The sequence below is a fragment of the Amblyraja radiata genome, chromosome 19 (assembly GCF_010909765.2).
Source record: "Amblyraja radiata isolate CabotCenter1 chromosome 19, sAmbRad1.1.pri, whole genome shotgun sequence".
Taxonomy (NCBI): domain Eukaryota; kingdom Metazoa; phylum Chordata; class Chondrichthyes; order Rajiformes; family Rajidae; genus Amblyraja; species Amblyraja radiata.
The window spans coordinates 6925069-6938369 of record NC_045974.1 but is presented as its reverse complement, the minus strand read 5'-3'; the positions used below and the strand labels follow the sequence as shown (position 1 = coordinate 6938369).

The following is a 13301-nucleotide window of genomic DNA, read 5'->3' as shown; positions in this document are numbered from 1 at the left end:
TTTTTCTCCCTTTTCATTGTTCAGATAATTCCTTATCCAAGACTCTCTGCTTTTCGACCCGCAACGGTCGATCGTTGAAGGGTCTCGACCCGCAACGTTGCGTATTCCTTCGGTCCATAGATGCTGCCTCACCCGCTGAGTTTCTCCAGCATTTTTGTCTACCCTCTCTGCTTTTGATTCCAGTTATCTCTTTAGTCAAATTTAGTACATGGAAGATGCCGTTTCATTTTACCAGTTTGACTTAACATGCCATTAATCCAATTTGACAGCACCTGACAGCTTTCTGATCTTCATTCATTTTCATAGTTTGCCTAAAAGGTTACAGAGAAAGGAATGTTCCTTGATGACATTTGGATTCCAATCAGTTATTGAGATGTTTGCTATTTGTCTAATTCCCCACTGAAATCAAGGGGACTTCATTCGTGTACAATGATTTAACACTTTGTTCGGTCGTAACAATATTATTTAACTGCAATTCTTTACACATTGTCCAACTAATCTTGCAGGTGATCCACAAAAATTAGATCTATTATCTATTAAAGATAGACACAAAAACGCTGGAGTAACTCAGCGGCACAGGCAGCATCTCTGGAGAGAAGGAATGGGTGACGTTTCGGGTCAAGAGGCAGTATCCAGAAATGCTGCCTGTCCTGCTGAGTTACTCCAGCATTTTGTGTCTATCTTCAGTGTAAACCAGCACCTGCAGTTCTTTCCTACACTAATATACAGTATTTTAAGTTTACCATGCAGATATGCATTTCGTCAAATTGTTGTTTTAAAATAAATTCCGAGTTAAGTCTACGTTACATTTGCTTCCTTTGTTGCCTATAATTGTCATGCCAATTGATGGCAAATTAGAGTATTTTTCAATGCAAATTTCATAAGGTTTTTGTTTTAAAACATCCACCAATCACTCTAATAGACACATCATTTAAACTGCTTGGATATTACTAAGGTTAAATGTCACATTGCAGGGGATTAGGGAAAGTTTGTTAGCCTTAAAGCTATAAAGTTGGAGAAAAGTGCTTTAGTAGTATTTCACTGAATACTGTGCTGCCAGTTTGGATGAAGAAAATCAAGTGTTATTCACAGGTTTAATTTTAGTCATTGTGGTTTGTAGCTGCCCTGTCTTTTACTTCCACAAGTGTTCCTGTTTGAGGCTGGTGTACACTAGTTTGCTTAAGGTCCCAGCTTGTGATCCAGTAGTACTTTGTGCAAGCATTCCTTATCCTGGATGTAATGCTATCCCGGTGCCTTGCTCTACCTCATATCATCTCTTCCCGTATCCTCACTTCTATATGAAGTGTTTAACATCGGCTGCAAGTTCACCTGCTGCTCTTTCACTCTCAATGGATGAGGACGTTTACAGGGGCCATGCAGCTGAATGAAGGTACCTCGTTTATATCCTGAAATTCTCGGGTATCAATAGTCAGGAAAGTACTTTGATTGTTAAACCTTATGTGATCCAATTTTGCAGTATTTGATAATCGGCATGGATGTGAGTGTTTGGTTTTTAACTTGTAAAGAATCATTGTGGATTCATTTCTGTATTACGACAGCATTTTGTGTCTGAGTTACTCCAGGAAATGTCACCTTTCCATCTTCTCCAGAGATGCTGCCTGACCTGCTGAGTTACTCCAGCATTTTGTGACTTTCCTATGGTGGATTAATTACTGTGTTTGCAGATTCCTTTTGTGTTTCTGTCTGAAGAGAGAGCTTTGAAGTGGTTGTGTTGTGTGACATAAAAATCCTTGGGAAATTTGACTTTGGTTGAAAATACTATATAGAACATAGACCAGTAGAGTCAGGAACAGCCCATTTGGCCCACAATGTCCAAGATGAACATGATGTCAAGCTAAACTAATGTCTTCTGCCTACATGTGACCCTTCTCTGCACAAATTGGCAATTGGTCTAACAATTGGCCTAACTAAACTTGGTCACCCCTCAACTCTGCGATCAGTGGAACTCCACAATCCCTCGACCCCGCCGGTCGCTTGACTCCTTGATTAGCACGGCGCGCCAACCCCGACTCATCTGAGTCCCGCACCAACCCCGTCAATCTTCTGCCGATGGGAACCAGGGTGTGGCCTACCCGCGCCCTTGTGGTTGGCTGCGAGAGGCACCGCCGGTGAACGAAGGTGGGCGGGCGAGGAGAGGGGTGTGGAGTCCACGCAGGGAGCTGGCCTGAGGCCCACAACAGCCTGGGACTTGCCTGGAACAGGTTCCGCTCGTACGAACGAGAGCGCAGTCTTTGAAAACGGCACCAAAACATGGTGCCACTTGCATGCGGGCTCAGTGGAGGACTTCTGTACACTTGCTCATCGAGGATCGGGGGTATGGCAATACTCTACTGGACTGTTTGTAAGAAAAATAATTTCACTGTCTTAACACCTCGCATGTGGCAATTGACCACCAAGCACCCTGAACAAAGACTCTATTTCCACCATCTTGCATTAGTTGCTGATCCACTCAGCCAGCCCAGCCCACCAGCCCCCATCACATAACCAGCCAACAGGCGTCTCACCCAATCCCTGCACCACACATGGTCTTGGAAGCCACCTCTTACAGAGAACATGAAGGAAGCAAGGTGTGCAGGAATGTTTACAATGGCTAATCCAAGACCAGGATCATCTTTAGTTCAGTAACCATCCAGGCCGCCTTTAAGGATACATTTTAGTCTTTCGAGATACAGTGTGGAAACAGGCCCTTCGGCGCTCCAAGTCTGCGCCAACCACCAATCACCCCGTACATCAGCACCATCCTACACACTAGGTACAATTTACTTTTTTTTTGCCGAAGCCAATTAACCTGAAAAACTGTACTTCCTTGGAGTGTGAGAGAAAACCAGAGCACCCGGAGAAAACCCACATGGTCACACGATGATTGTACAAACTCCGTACAGACGGAGTCAGGATCAAACCTGGATCTCTGGCGCTGTGAGGCAGCAACTCTACCCCCTGTGCCACGGCTTTTTTGGCCCTTGCATGCAATGGAACCACAGTAAACAAGGGTCACTCCCCAAAATAGCAGGTGTTCAAAGATCCCAAATGGACCATTTTTCAGTCTGAAACATCACCCACCCTTTATATCCATCGGTGCTGCCTGGTGCGCTGAGTTACTCCAGCACTTTGTGTCTATCATCCTAAATGGACTGTTGGGAGTATGTACGGCGATGCCAACCTCATATACTGCGCACATTACCATTTAATTGTGGACATGGAACATGATGAGCAAGTGTCCAGCTTTGATGGTGGAACATTATATTAATAGATACAAATCAGGGCCCAGACTTAAAGAGGCAGATCTAAATTTAACCACTGCTGGACAGTTTCCCAGAGATCGAGGGGGGGGGGGGGGGGGGGGGGGACAGGAGCAAAGTGGAGGCAGCTGCCTTTAAAAAGTAAGTGGTTTCAATAGAAGTGCCCCACAGTTACCAAGACCAAGCCAAAGGGCCCAGTTGCCCACCTGGCAGGAAACAATGATGGTGTGGCATTCCATGGTTCATGTGATAGGAGCAGAATTAAGCCATTCGGGACAATCAAGTATACTCCACCCTTCAGTTATGGCTGATCTATCTTTCCCTCTCAACCCCATTCTCCTGCCTTCACCCTAAACCCCATACTAATCAAGAATCTATCTATCTCTGCTTTAAACAAATATCCATTGACTTGGCCTCCACAGCCTTCTGTGGCAATGAATTCCACAGGGCGGCCACGCTGGCGCAGCGGTAGAGTAGCTGTCTTACAGTGAATGCAGCGCCGGAGACCCGGGTTCGATCCTGACTACGGGTGCTGTCTGTACGGAGTTTGCACGTTCTCACCTTGACCGCGTGGGTTTTCTCCGAGATCTTCGGTTTCCTCCCACACTCCAAAGACATACAGGTTTGTAGGTTAATTGGCTTGGTAAATGTAAAAATTGTCCCGAGTGGATATAGGATAGTGTTAATGTGCAGGAATCGCTGGTCAGTGTGGACCCGGTGGGCCGAAGGGCCTGTTTCCACGCTGTATCTCTAAACTAAACTAAACTAAGGATTCACCACCCTCATACTAAAGAAATTCCTCCTCGTCTCTTTCAGTAGATAACAGACAATAGGTGCAGGAGTAGGCCACTCGGCCCTTCGAGCCAGCACCGCCATTCAATGTGATCATGGCTGATCATCCCCAATCAGTACCCCGTTCCTGCCTTCTTCCCATATCTCCTGACTCCGCTATCTTTAAGAGCCCTATCTAGCTCTCTCTTGAAAGTATCCTAAAGGAACGTCCTTTAATTGTGAGGCTGTGCCCTCCGGTCCAAGACTCTCCCACTAGTGGAAACATCCTCTCCACATCCACTCTATCCAGGCCTGTCACTGTCCTTGCTCCACTTTGTTACAAATCCTTTCACACCCACTCCACTCCACAGAAATATCAGGACCCAGCTGTTCCTTCCACTCTCTTATTCTAACCAGGAAGGATTTTTTTCTCACGAGTTCCCGGAAAGCAGCTGAAGTTTATCGGTTTTTGTGCTGATCACATGAAGTAAACATAGACACCATTCGACCCAGCACAGGTAACTCCCTCGTTTCAGGGAGCTGTGTCACAAGAAAACAGCCCTGATATTCCGTGATGCAAACCCATGTCTTGTGTGCATTCGTCAAGAACTACCAATGGAAAAAATATAAGTGCTCAGCAAATGTGCTTATCTACTTAGAAACAAGGAACTGCAGATGCTAGTTTACATTTAAAAAAAGACATAAGGTGCTGGAGTAACTCAGCGGGTCTGAGAGCATCTCTGGAGAACATGGATAGGTGACTTTCCAGGTCTGGCCCTTCCTCTGTTCCAGCTTTCTTCCCCCCCCCCATTCCCCTCCCCAACAATCTGTTTGAAGGAGGGTCATGACCAGAGACGTCATCAATCCATGTTCTCCAGGGATGCTGCCTGACCCGCGGAGTTACTCCAACACATTGTGTCTTTTTCTATCTTTGCCTATTTATTTACTTTTCTCTATAAAAAAAAACTCAGTTGGTTTATTCCACATCTCCAGTTTTTGAGTAGTGTTTTGTGGATTCTGGAGGGAAGAATTTGTGAGAACTGAAAGTTCGTAACATGAGAGTCGCCTCCAAACTTTGAACCGGCTATTATATTAATAATTATTTATACTCGAACTTCATTACAGCCAAAGATACATTTTTGCTTTTAATGTGCGTCCCAACAAAGTGCGTCACCCTTATCTTGTCCAAAAATTATGGATCGTTACATTGGCATGACTACACTTTGTTCAGAAGGCTTTTTTGCTTTTGTCAAAGAAATAGACCACAACAAAGTTTCCATTTTACTTGCTCTTATCAAACTTTACTCCCTCAAGGCTATGAGTAATGTAGGAACACTATTTGAGAGGAGCAACAATCCTGCTGTAGGATGTTCCTTGACTAGCTATTTTTCTGCCATGAAGGCTTCATTGCCTGCCCACCTCTCCCTACCTCTCAATATTATTCCTCATGTGATTTTATTTTGCAGCTGAAATGTGTAGGAAGGAACTGCAGATGCTGGTTTATAGACACAAAATGCTGGAGTAAACATAGAAACATAGAAATTAGGTGCAGGAGTAGGCCATTCGGCCCTTCGAGCCTGCACCGCCATTCAATATGATCATGGCTGATCATCCAACTCAGTATCCCGTACCTGCCTTCTCTCCATACCCTCTGATCCCCTTAGCCACAAGGGCCACATCTAACTCCCTCTTAAATATAGCCAATGAACTGGCCTCAAATACCCGCTGTGGCAGAGAGTTCCAGAGATTCACCACTCTCTGTGTGAAAAAAGTTCTTCTCATCTCGGTTTTAAAGGATTTCCCCCTTATCCTTAAGCTGTGACCCCTTGTCCTGGACTTCCCCAACATCGGGAACAATCTTCCTGCATCTAGCCTGTCCAACCCCTTAAGAATTTTGTAAGTTTCTATAAGATCCCCTCTCAATCTCCTAAATTCTAGAGAGTATAAACCAAGTCTATCCAGTCTTTCTTCATAAGACAGTCCTGACATCCCAGGAATCAGTCTGGTGAACCTTCTCTGCACTCCCTCTATGGCAATAATGTCCTTCCTCAGATTTGGAGACCAAAACTGTACGCAATACTCCAGGTGTGGTCTCACCAAGACCCTGTACAACTGCAGTAGAACCTCCCTGCTCCTATACTCAAATCCTTTTGCTATGAAAGCTAACATACCATTCGTTTTCTTCACTGCCTGCTGCACCTGCATGCCTACTTTCAATGACTGGTGTACCATGACACCCAGGTCTCGCTGCATCTCCCCTTTTCCTAGTCGGCCACCATTTAGATAATAGTCTGCTTTCCTGTTTTTGCCACCAAAATGGATAACCTCACATTTATCCACATTATACTGCATCTGCCAAACATTTGCCCACTCACCCAGCCTATCCAAGTCACCTTGCAGTCTCCTAGCATCCTCCTCACAGCTAACACTGCCCCCCAGCTTAGTGTCATCTGCAAACTTGGAGATATTGCCTTCAATTCCCTCATCCAGATCATTAATATATATTGTAAATAGCTGGGGTCCCAGCACTGAGCCTTGCGGTACCCCACTAGTCACTGCCCGCCATTGTGAAAAGGATTTGTTTACTCCTACTCTTTGCTTCCTGTTTGCCAGCCAGTTCTCTATCCACATCAATACTGAACCCCCAATGCCGTGTGCTTTAAGTTTGTATACTCAGCGGGACACTCTGCATCCCTGGAGAGAAGGAATGGGTGACGTTTCGGGTCGAGACCCTTCTTCAGACAAGTTAGGGGAAAGGGACGAAAGAGAGAAAGACGATGATGTAGAGAGATAAAGAACAATGAATGAAAGAGATGCAAAAAAGTAACAATGATAAAGGAAACAGGCCATTGTTAGCTGTGTGTGGGGTGGAAACGAGAAGCTGGTGCAACTCGGGTGGGGGAGGGATGGAGAGGGAGGGAATGCCGGGATTACTTGAAGTTAGAGAAATCAATATTCATACCTCTGGGCTGTAAACTGCCCAAGCGGAATATGAGATGATGTTCCTCCAATTTGTGTTTAGCCTCACTCTGACACTAGAGGAGACATAGGACAGAAATGTCTGTGGGGGAATGGGAAGGAGAATTGAAGTGTAATCTCTTAACTCTCAAGAAGGGATTTCGACACAGTGACTTCCCTGCCCGCGGTTGAGCCGATGGTCGACCAGAGAAGGAATTCACAATCAAAAACGAGGCAGAAACATCCCAATCCACGTAATTGTGTTCAGCAGAGCTACAGCCGTGGTCCGGGGAGGAAGATGAATCTCTCGAACTGTGAAATAGTATTTGATTTCAGAATCGGGTCACCCGATAAATTGAGAGGAAAGAAAATCATCTGCCGAAAAGATGCTGGTTTAAACCGAAGGTAGACACAGAATGCTGGAGTAACTCAGTGGGACAGGCAGCATCTCTGGAGAGGTGATGTTTTGGGTCGAATCTGAAGAGGGGTCTCGACCTGAAATGTCATCCATTCCTTCTCTCCTGAGATGCTGTCTGTCCCGCTGAGTCAGGGGAGGAAAACCCGGGGGGGCAAGAGGGGACACGTCCCCCCCATGTTTTGAGAGGTGGGGGACATCCCCCCCAAGTTTTTGTGATCCCGATTTTAAAATCTGCGCTTCTAGTGCTCGATTGAGCCTCCGAAGCCTCGCGTGTGTGTGTGATTGTGCGCACGCGCGCGTGGCCGCCAGAAAATTGTGTCCCCCGTCCCCTCCATGTTTTGATAGCGAGTTCCGCTCTTGCGCTGAGTTAATCCAGCATTTTGTGTCTATCTTTTATTTACCAGCTCCTCCTCCCACTAACAATTTCCCCGCCCTTCCTTTACTGTACTTGACATCGCAGTTCTGACCATCGTGCCACCGTGACTCCAGAAAGGACACTGCACTGCCCACTCCAAGTTGAAGTTGCATGTCTCATTTGCTCTTTAGATTGTGCGAGTTAGTATAACCAATGCTTATCATATTTCACTCCGCATCGGCCAGGCAGCCAGCGTCATCAAGGACCAGTTTCACCCCAGTCACTCGCTCTTCTCCCCGCTCCCATCAGGCAAAAGGTGCAGACGTTTGAAGCCACATACCTCCAGATTCCCCTGACTCAGTCTGAAAAAGCGCATCGACCTGAAACGTCACAATAGACAATAGGTGCAGGAGTAGGCCATTTGGCCCTTTGAGCCAGCACCGCCATTCAATGTGATCATGGCTGATCATCCCCAATCAGTACCCCGTTCCTGCCTTCTCCCTATATCCCCTGACTCCGCTATTTTTAAGAGCCCTATCTAGCTCTCTCTTGAAAGCATCCAGATAACCTGCCTCCACTGCCCTCTGAGGCAGAGAATTCCACAGACTTACCACTCTCTGTGAGAAAAAGTGTTTCCTCGTCTCCGTTCTAAATGGCTTACTCCTTATTCTTAAACTGTGGCCCCTGGTTCTGGACTCCCCCAACATCAGGAACATGTTTCCTGCCTCTAGCGTGTCCAAACCCTTAACAATCTTGTATGTTTCAATGAGATTCCCTCTCATCCTTCTAAACTCCAGAGTGTACAAGACCAGCTGCTCCATTCTCTCAGCATATGACAGTCCCACCATCCCGGGAATTAACCTTGTAAACCTACGCTGCAATCCCTCAATAGCAAGAATATTCTTCCTCAAATTAGGGGACCAAAACTGCACACAATACTCACCTATTCCTTTTCTCCAGAGATGCTGCTTGACCTGTTGAGTTCCTCCAGATTTTTGTGTCTGCCTCCTGATTCAGGGACAGTTCCTTCCCAAGGTAGACACATAGTGCTGGAGTAGCTCAGCTGGTCAGGCAGCATCTCTGGAGAAAAGGAATTTTTGACGTTTCTGGACGAGACCCTTAAGAATCAACCCAAAACATTTTCTCCAGAGATGCTGCCTGTCCCGCTGAGGTACTCCAGCATTTTGTGCCTTTCTGGGGTGCATGGTGACTGACATCGATAACCTCATCAAGGGCATCCTGGAGCTCTGTTAGCTGTTACGGCCCCTTACACCAGACTAAGAGTGAGGGGACAGGTACAAAATGCTGGAGTAACTCAGCGGGACTACGGGTGGTGTCTGTATGGTGTTTGTATCTTCTCCACGTGACCTGCGTGGGTTTTCTCCGAGATCTTCGGTTTCCTCCCGCACTCCAAAGACGTACTGGTTTGTAGGTAAATTGGCTTGGTAAATGTAAAAATTGTCCCTAGCAGGTGTAGGATAGTGTTAATGCGCGGGGATCGCTGGTCGGCACGGAGCGGTGGGCCGAAGGGCCTGTTTCCACGCTGTATCACTAAAACTCTAAACTCTAAAAATAACTCTAAAAGGCAGGCAGCATCTGGAGAGAAGGAATGGGTGACCTTTTTTGGTCGAGTCCCTTCTTCTGACTGAGAGTCGGGGAAGGGAAACGAGAAATATGGAAGGGTACAAAGTGAATATCAGATGTGTAAAGGCCAGATGAATGCAGATGATGATCAAGGAAATGTAAAATGGTTCATTAACGGCCGAGGGAAAGGTGACAATGAAGCACAAGCAGTAATATTAATCGGGAGATCAGTGAAACTAGCTGGAGAACTAGGGTGAGGTAGGGATACAGAGGGAGGGAAAGCAAAGGTTACTCAAAGTTAGAGAAATCAATATAGATGCGTGGCCACGAACAAGGGCAGGCGTGCATTCAAAAACATTTCCATCGGAAATGTCATGCAGTGATCCAGCGTGGAAACAGGCCCTTTGGCCCAACCTGCCCACACCGGCCAACATGTCCCAGCTACACTAGTCCCACCTGCCTTATCTTTGGTCCATATTCATCTAAACCTGTCCTATCCATGTACCTGTCTAACTGCTTCTTAAACGTTGGGTAGTCCCAGCTTCAACTACCTCCTCTGGCAGCTTGTTCCATACACCCTCCACCCTTTGTGTGGAAAACATTATCCCTCAGATTCCTATTAAATCTTTTCCCCATCACCTTAAACCTATGTCCTCTGGTCGTCGATTACCCTACTCTGGACAAGAGACTGTGTGCATCTACCCGATCTATTCATCCCATGATTTTATGCACCTCTATAAGATCACCCCTCATCCTCCTGCACTCCAGGGAATAGTCCCAGCCTACTCAACCTTTCCCTACAGCTCAGACCCTCTAGTCCTGGAAACATCCTCTCCACGTCCACTCTATCCAGACTCTATAGTTGAGGCAGGGCACTATCCCTACATTTAAGAAACAGACAGGTACATGGACAGTAGACAAAAGTGCTGGAGAAACTCAGCGGGTGCAGCAGCATCTATGGGGCGAAGGAAATAGGCGACGTTTCGGGCCGAAACCCTTCTTTAGGTTCATGGACAGGACAGGTTTGGAGGGATTTGACAACGAGGCATGCAAGCAGTAAAATGAATCAGGACAATGAAACTAGTCAGAGAACTAGGGTGAGGGAGGGATGGAGAGGAAGGGAAAGCAAGGGTGAGTTGGAGTTGGAGTAATCAATATAGATGTAAGGCTGGGAACAAGGGCAGGCGTGCACTCTGAATTAGGCGCAGGCTTGGCAGTGATTTGTAGCCAGGTGTGGGATCTGGTCTGCAACCTCAGTTCCATTCATGCAAGTCCTAACTAACCGACGCATGGTATCTTCCAGAGTGCTTTTTTAATTATACAAATGCACTAAATCTGCAGCCGTCTAGTCCATGCTGCTCCTGACGAAACCTTGAAAAATAAATTACTGAGCACAGTTTTCCTGTCATGAAGCCGTGTTGACTGTGCAATCACATTATGATGGTCTAAGCACCCAATTACATTAATAATAGATTTGGCCATTCCACTTCTCACTGGTGTCAGTCGAGTGCCTGTAATTTCTTGTTTGCTCTGTACCTTCCCACTGGAACAGTTGGCTTATTAACTTTTCCAGCTTGCAATTTGCAGAGAACATTCCCAATTCTGGAGATTCCAATTTACCTGCAGGATATAAAATTATAAAAGGTAGACAAAAGTGCTGGAGAAACTCAGCGGGTGCAGCAGCATCTATGGAGCGAAGGAAATAGGCAACGTTTCGGGCCGAAGCCCTTCTTCAGACCCTGGTCTACCTTCGATTTTCCAGCATCTGCAGTTCCTTCTTAAAATCATAAAAGGACTGGACAAGCTAGATGCAGGAACAATGTTCCCAATGTTGGGCGAGTCCAGAACCAGGGGCCACAGTCTTAGAATAAAGGGGAGGCCATTTAAGACTGAGGTGAGAAAAAACGTTTTCACCCAGAGAGTTGTGAATTTGTGGAATTCCCTGCCACAGAGGGCAGTGGAGGCCAAGTCACTGGATGGATTTAAGAGAGAGTTAGATATAGCTCTAGGGGCTAGTGGAATCAAGGGATATGGGGAGAAGGTAGGTACGGGTTATTGATGGGGGACGATCAGCCAATGAATGGCGGTGCTGGTTCGAATGGCCGAATGGCCTCCTCCTGCACCTATTTTCTATGTTTCTATGTTTCTACGCTCTCTCTTTCTTCTTAATGATGTTTCTATGTTAATCTCCGTTATGAACCTGCCAGACAGACCATGGGTCCAAATGAGTTGGCTGCATCTGATCCTATTGATTACACCATTCCCACTTATTTACTATCAATTATTTGTCTCTTCAATATTCTTAGATCTTTTTTTCCCCGCCTCTGCCCTTATTTGGGGATTTTTGCTTTGTAAAGTGAGGACAAACAGTATCTGTTTAATACACCTGTGGTTTTCATAATCACCGTTGTAGTTTCTCCCGCTTCTACTTGAGTGGGATCAATGTTTACTGGGTTTTTTCTTCCCCCACATGTAGTTTAGTTTAAAGATACAGCATGGAAACAGGCCCTTCGGCCCGCCGAATCCATGCCGACCAGCGATCACCTAAACTGTCCCATTCACTGGTGACAATTTGCAGATGTCAATTAACCTGCAAACCCGCACGTCTTTGGGATGGGGGAGGAAACCGGAGGTGGGGGGGGGGAGCCCACGCAGGTCACGGGGAGAACGTGCAAACTCCACGCAGACAGCACCCGTAGTCAGGATCGAACCTGGGACTCTACTGTGAAGCAGCAGCACTACCAGCTGGATCTCCCCAGTGTGGAGATCTGATAGAAACATAGAAAATAGGTGCAGGAGGAGGCCATTCGGCCCTTCGAGCCAGCACCGCCATTCATTGTGATCATGGCTGATCGTCCCTTATCAATAACCCGTGCCTGCCTTCTCCCCATATCCCTTGACTTCACTAGCCCCTAGAGCTCTATCTAACCCTCTCTTAAATCCATCCAGTGACTTGGCCTCCACTGCCCTCTGTGGCAGGGAATTCCATAAATTCACAACTCTCTGGGTGAAAAAGTTTTTTCACACCTCAGTCTTAAATGACCTCCCCTTTATTCTAAGACTGTGGCCCCTGGTTCTGGACTCGCCCCAACATTGGGAACATTTTTCCTGCATCTAGCTTGTCCAGTCCTTTTATAATTGTATATGTTTCTGTAAGATGCCCCCTCATCCTTCTAAACTCCAGTAAATACAAGCCTAGTCTTTGCACCCAGATCTGTTGTTGGCTTTTCATCAGAAACGGCAAAGGAATTTCTGCTGCCCCACAGTATCAGCGAGGCGATATCATTCAGTTGCCACGGCCGGCTGAAAGTACACTGTTGCAGTTGGTGGAACGGGCCGGTTGACTCCAGTTGGACGAATGTCACTCCTCTTCCGACTGCGGTGGGTCTCGCTGTGAGACCCCTCGTTGTGGATCCCCCAAAAAAAAATCTCCACCTGGTCAAGGAGTGGGGATACCTGCTGAGCATGCTCAGTCAGCACTGCAGTGTTTTCTGTTCATTGTAGTACAATGCTAGCAATTGTGTTGCTGCTAACAGCAGTCACATCCTCCCTCCTGTAGCCAGTAGTTTTCATAGATGTAGTTGCCTTGGAAACAGCCATCTGCTCAGTCTCCATTGGAATGCAATTGTCCTGCTGCGTTAGGGTCGGGGAGAAGCCGGCTAGCCGGGCGTCGTGTGCAAGAGAAGCATCAAGGATGCAGCCTGCTAATTAGCTGGAAGTGCTCGCTCAGTGCAGCAATTGTATAGGAGATGCTGCAAATCTGCAATGCTGGCAGGCAAGACAGCGAGCTCTGCTCTCGTCAGGTCAGTGCAATTCGCCATTCATTTTTCATACTTTTGTTGAAGGTTGGTATTGTCGTGTGACTTGCCTTTTTTTTTTATTTAAAGGGGAGGGGATTTAAAAACCTTTGCCATCGCGAGCCAGCTGTTGAAACTTGAACGGGAATGTCTGCAAT

The 13301-nt window shown here is 46.6% G+C and overlaps 1 protein-coding gene across 2 annotated transcripts in view; it reads left to right on the top strand.

The window, feature by feature from the left end:
• fgd4 (FYVE, RhoGEF and PH domain containing 4) overlaps positions 1-13301 on the top strand; it is a 182962-nt gene that overhangs the window by 52853 nt on the left and 116808 nt on the right. The window contains exon 1 of one of the 2 annotated variants that reach the window (XM_033037565.1): positions 12851-13149. The exons of the other annotated variant lie outside the window; for it this stretch is intronic. The gene's annotated coding sequence lies outside the window, so the exon portion shown is untranslated. Of the gene's footprint in view, positions 1-12850; positions 13150-13301 lie in introns of those variants that run through there. 2 annotated transcript variants of the gene reach the window in all.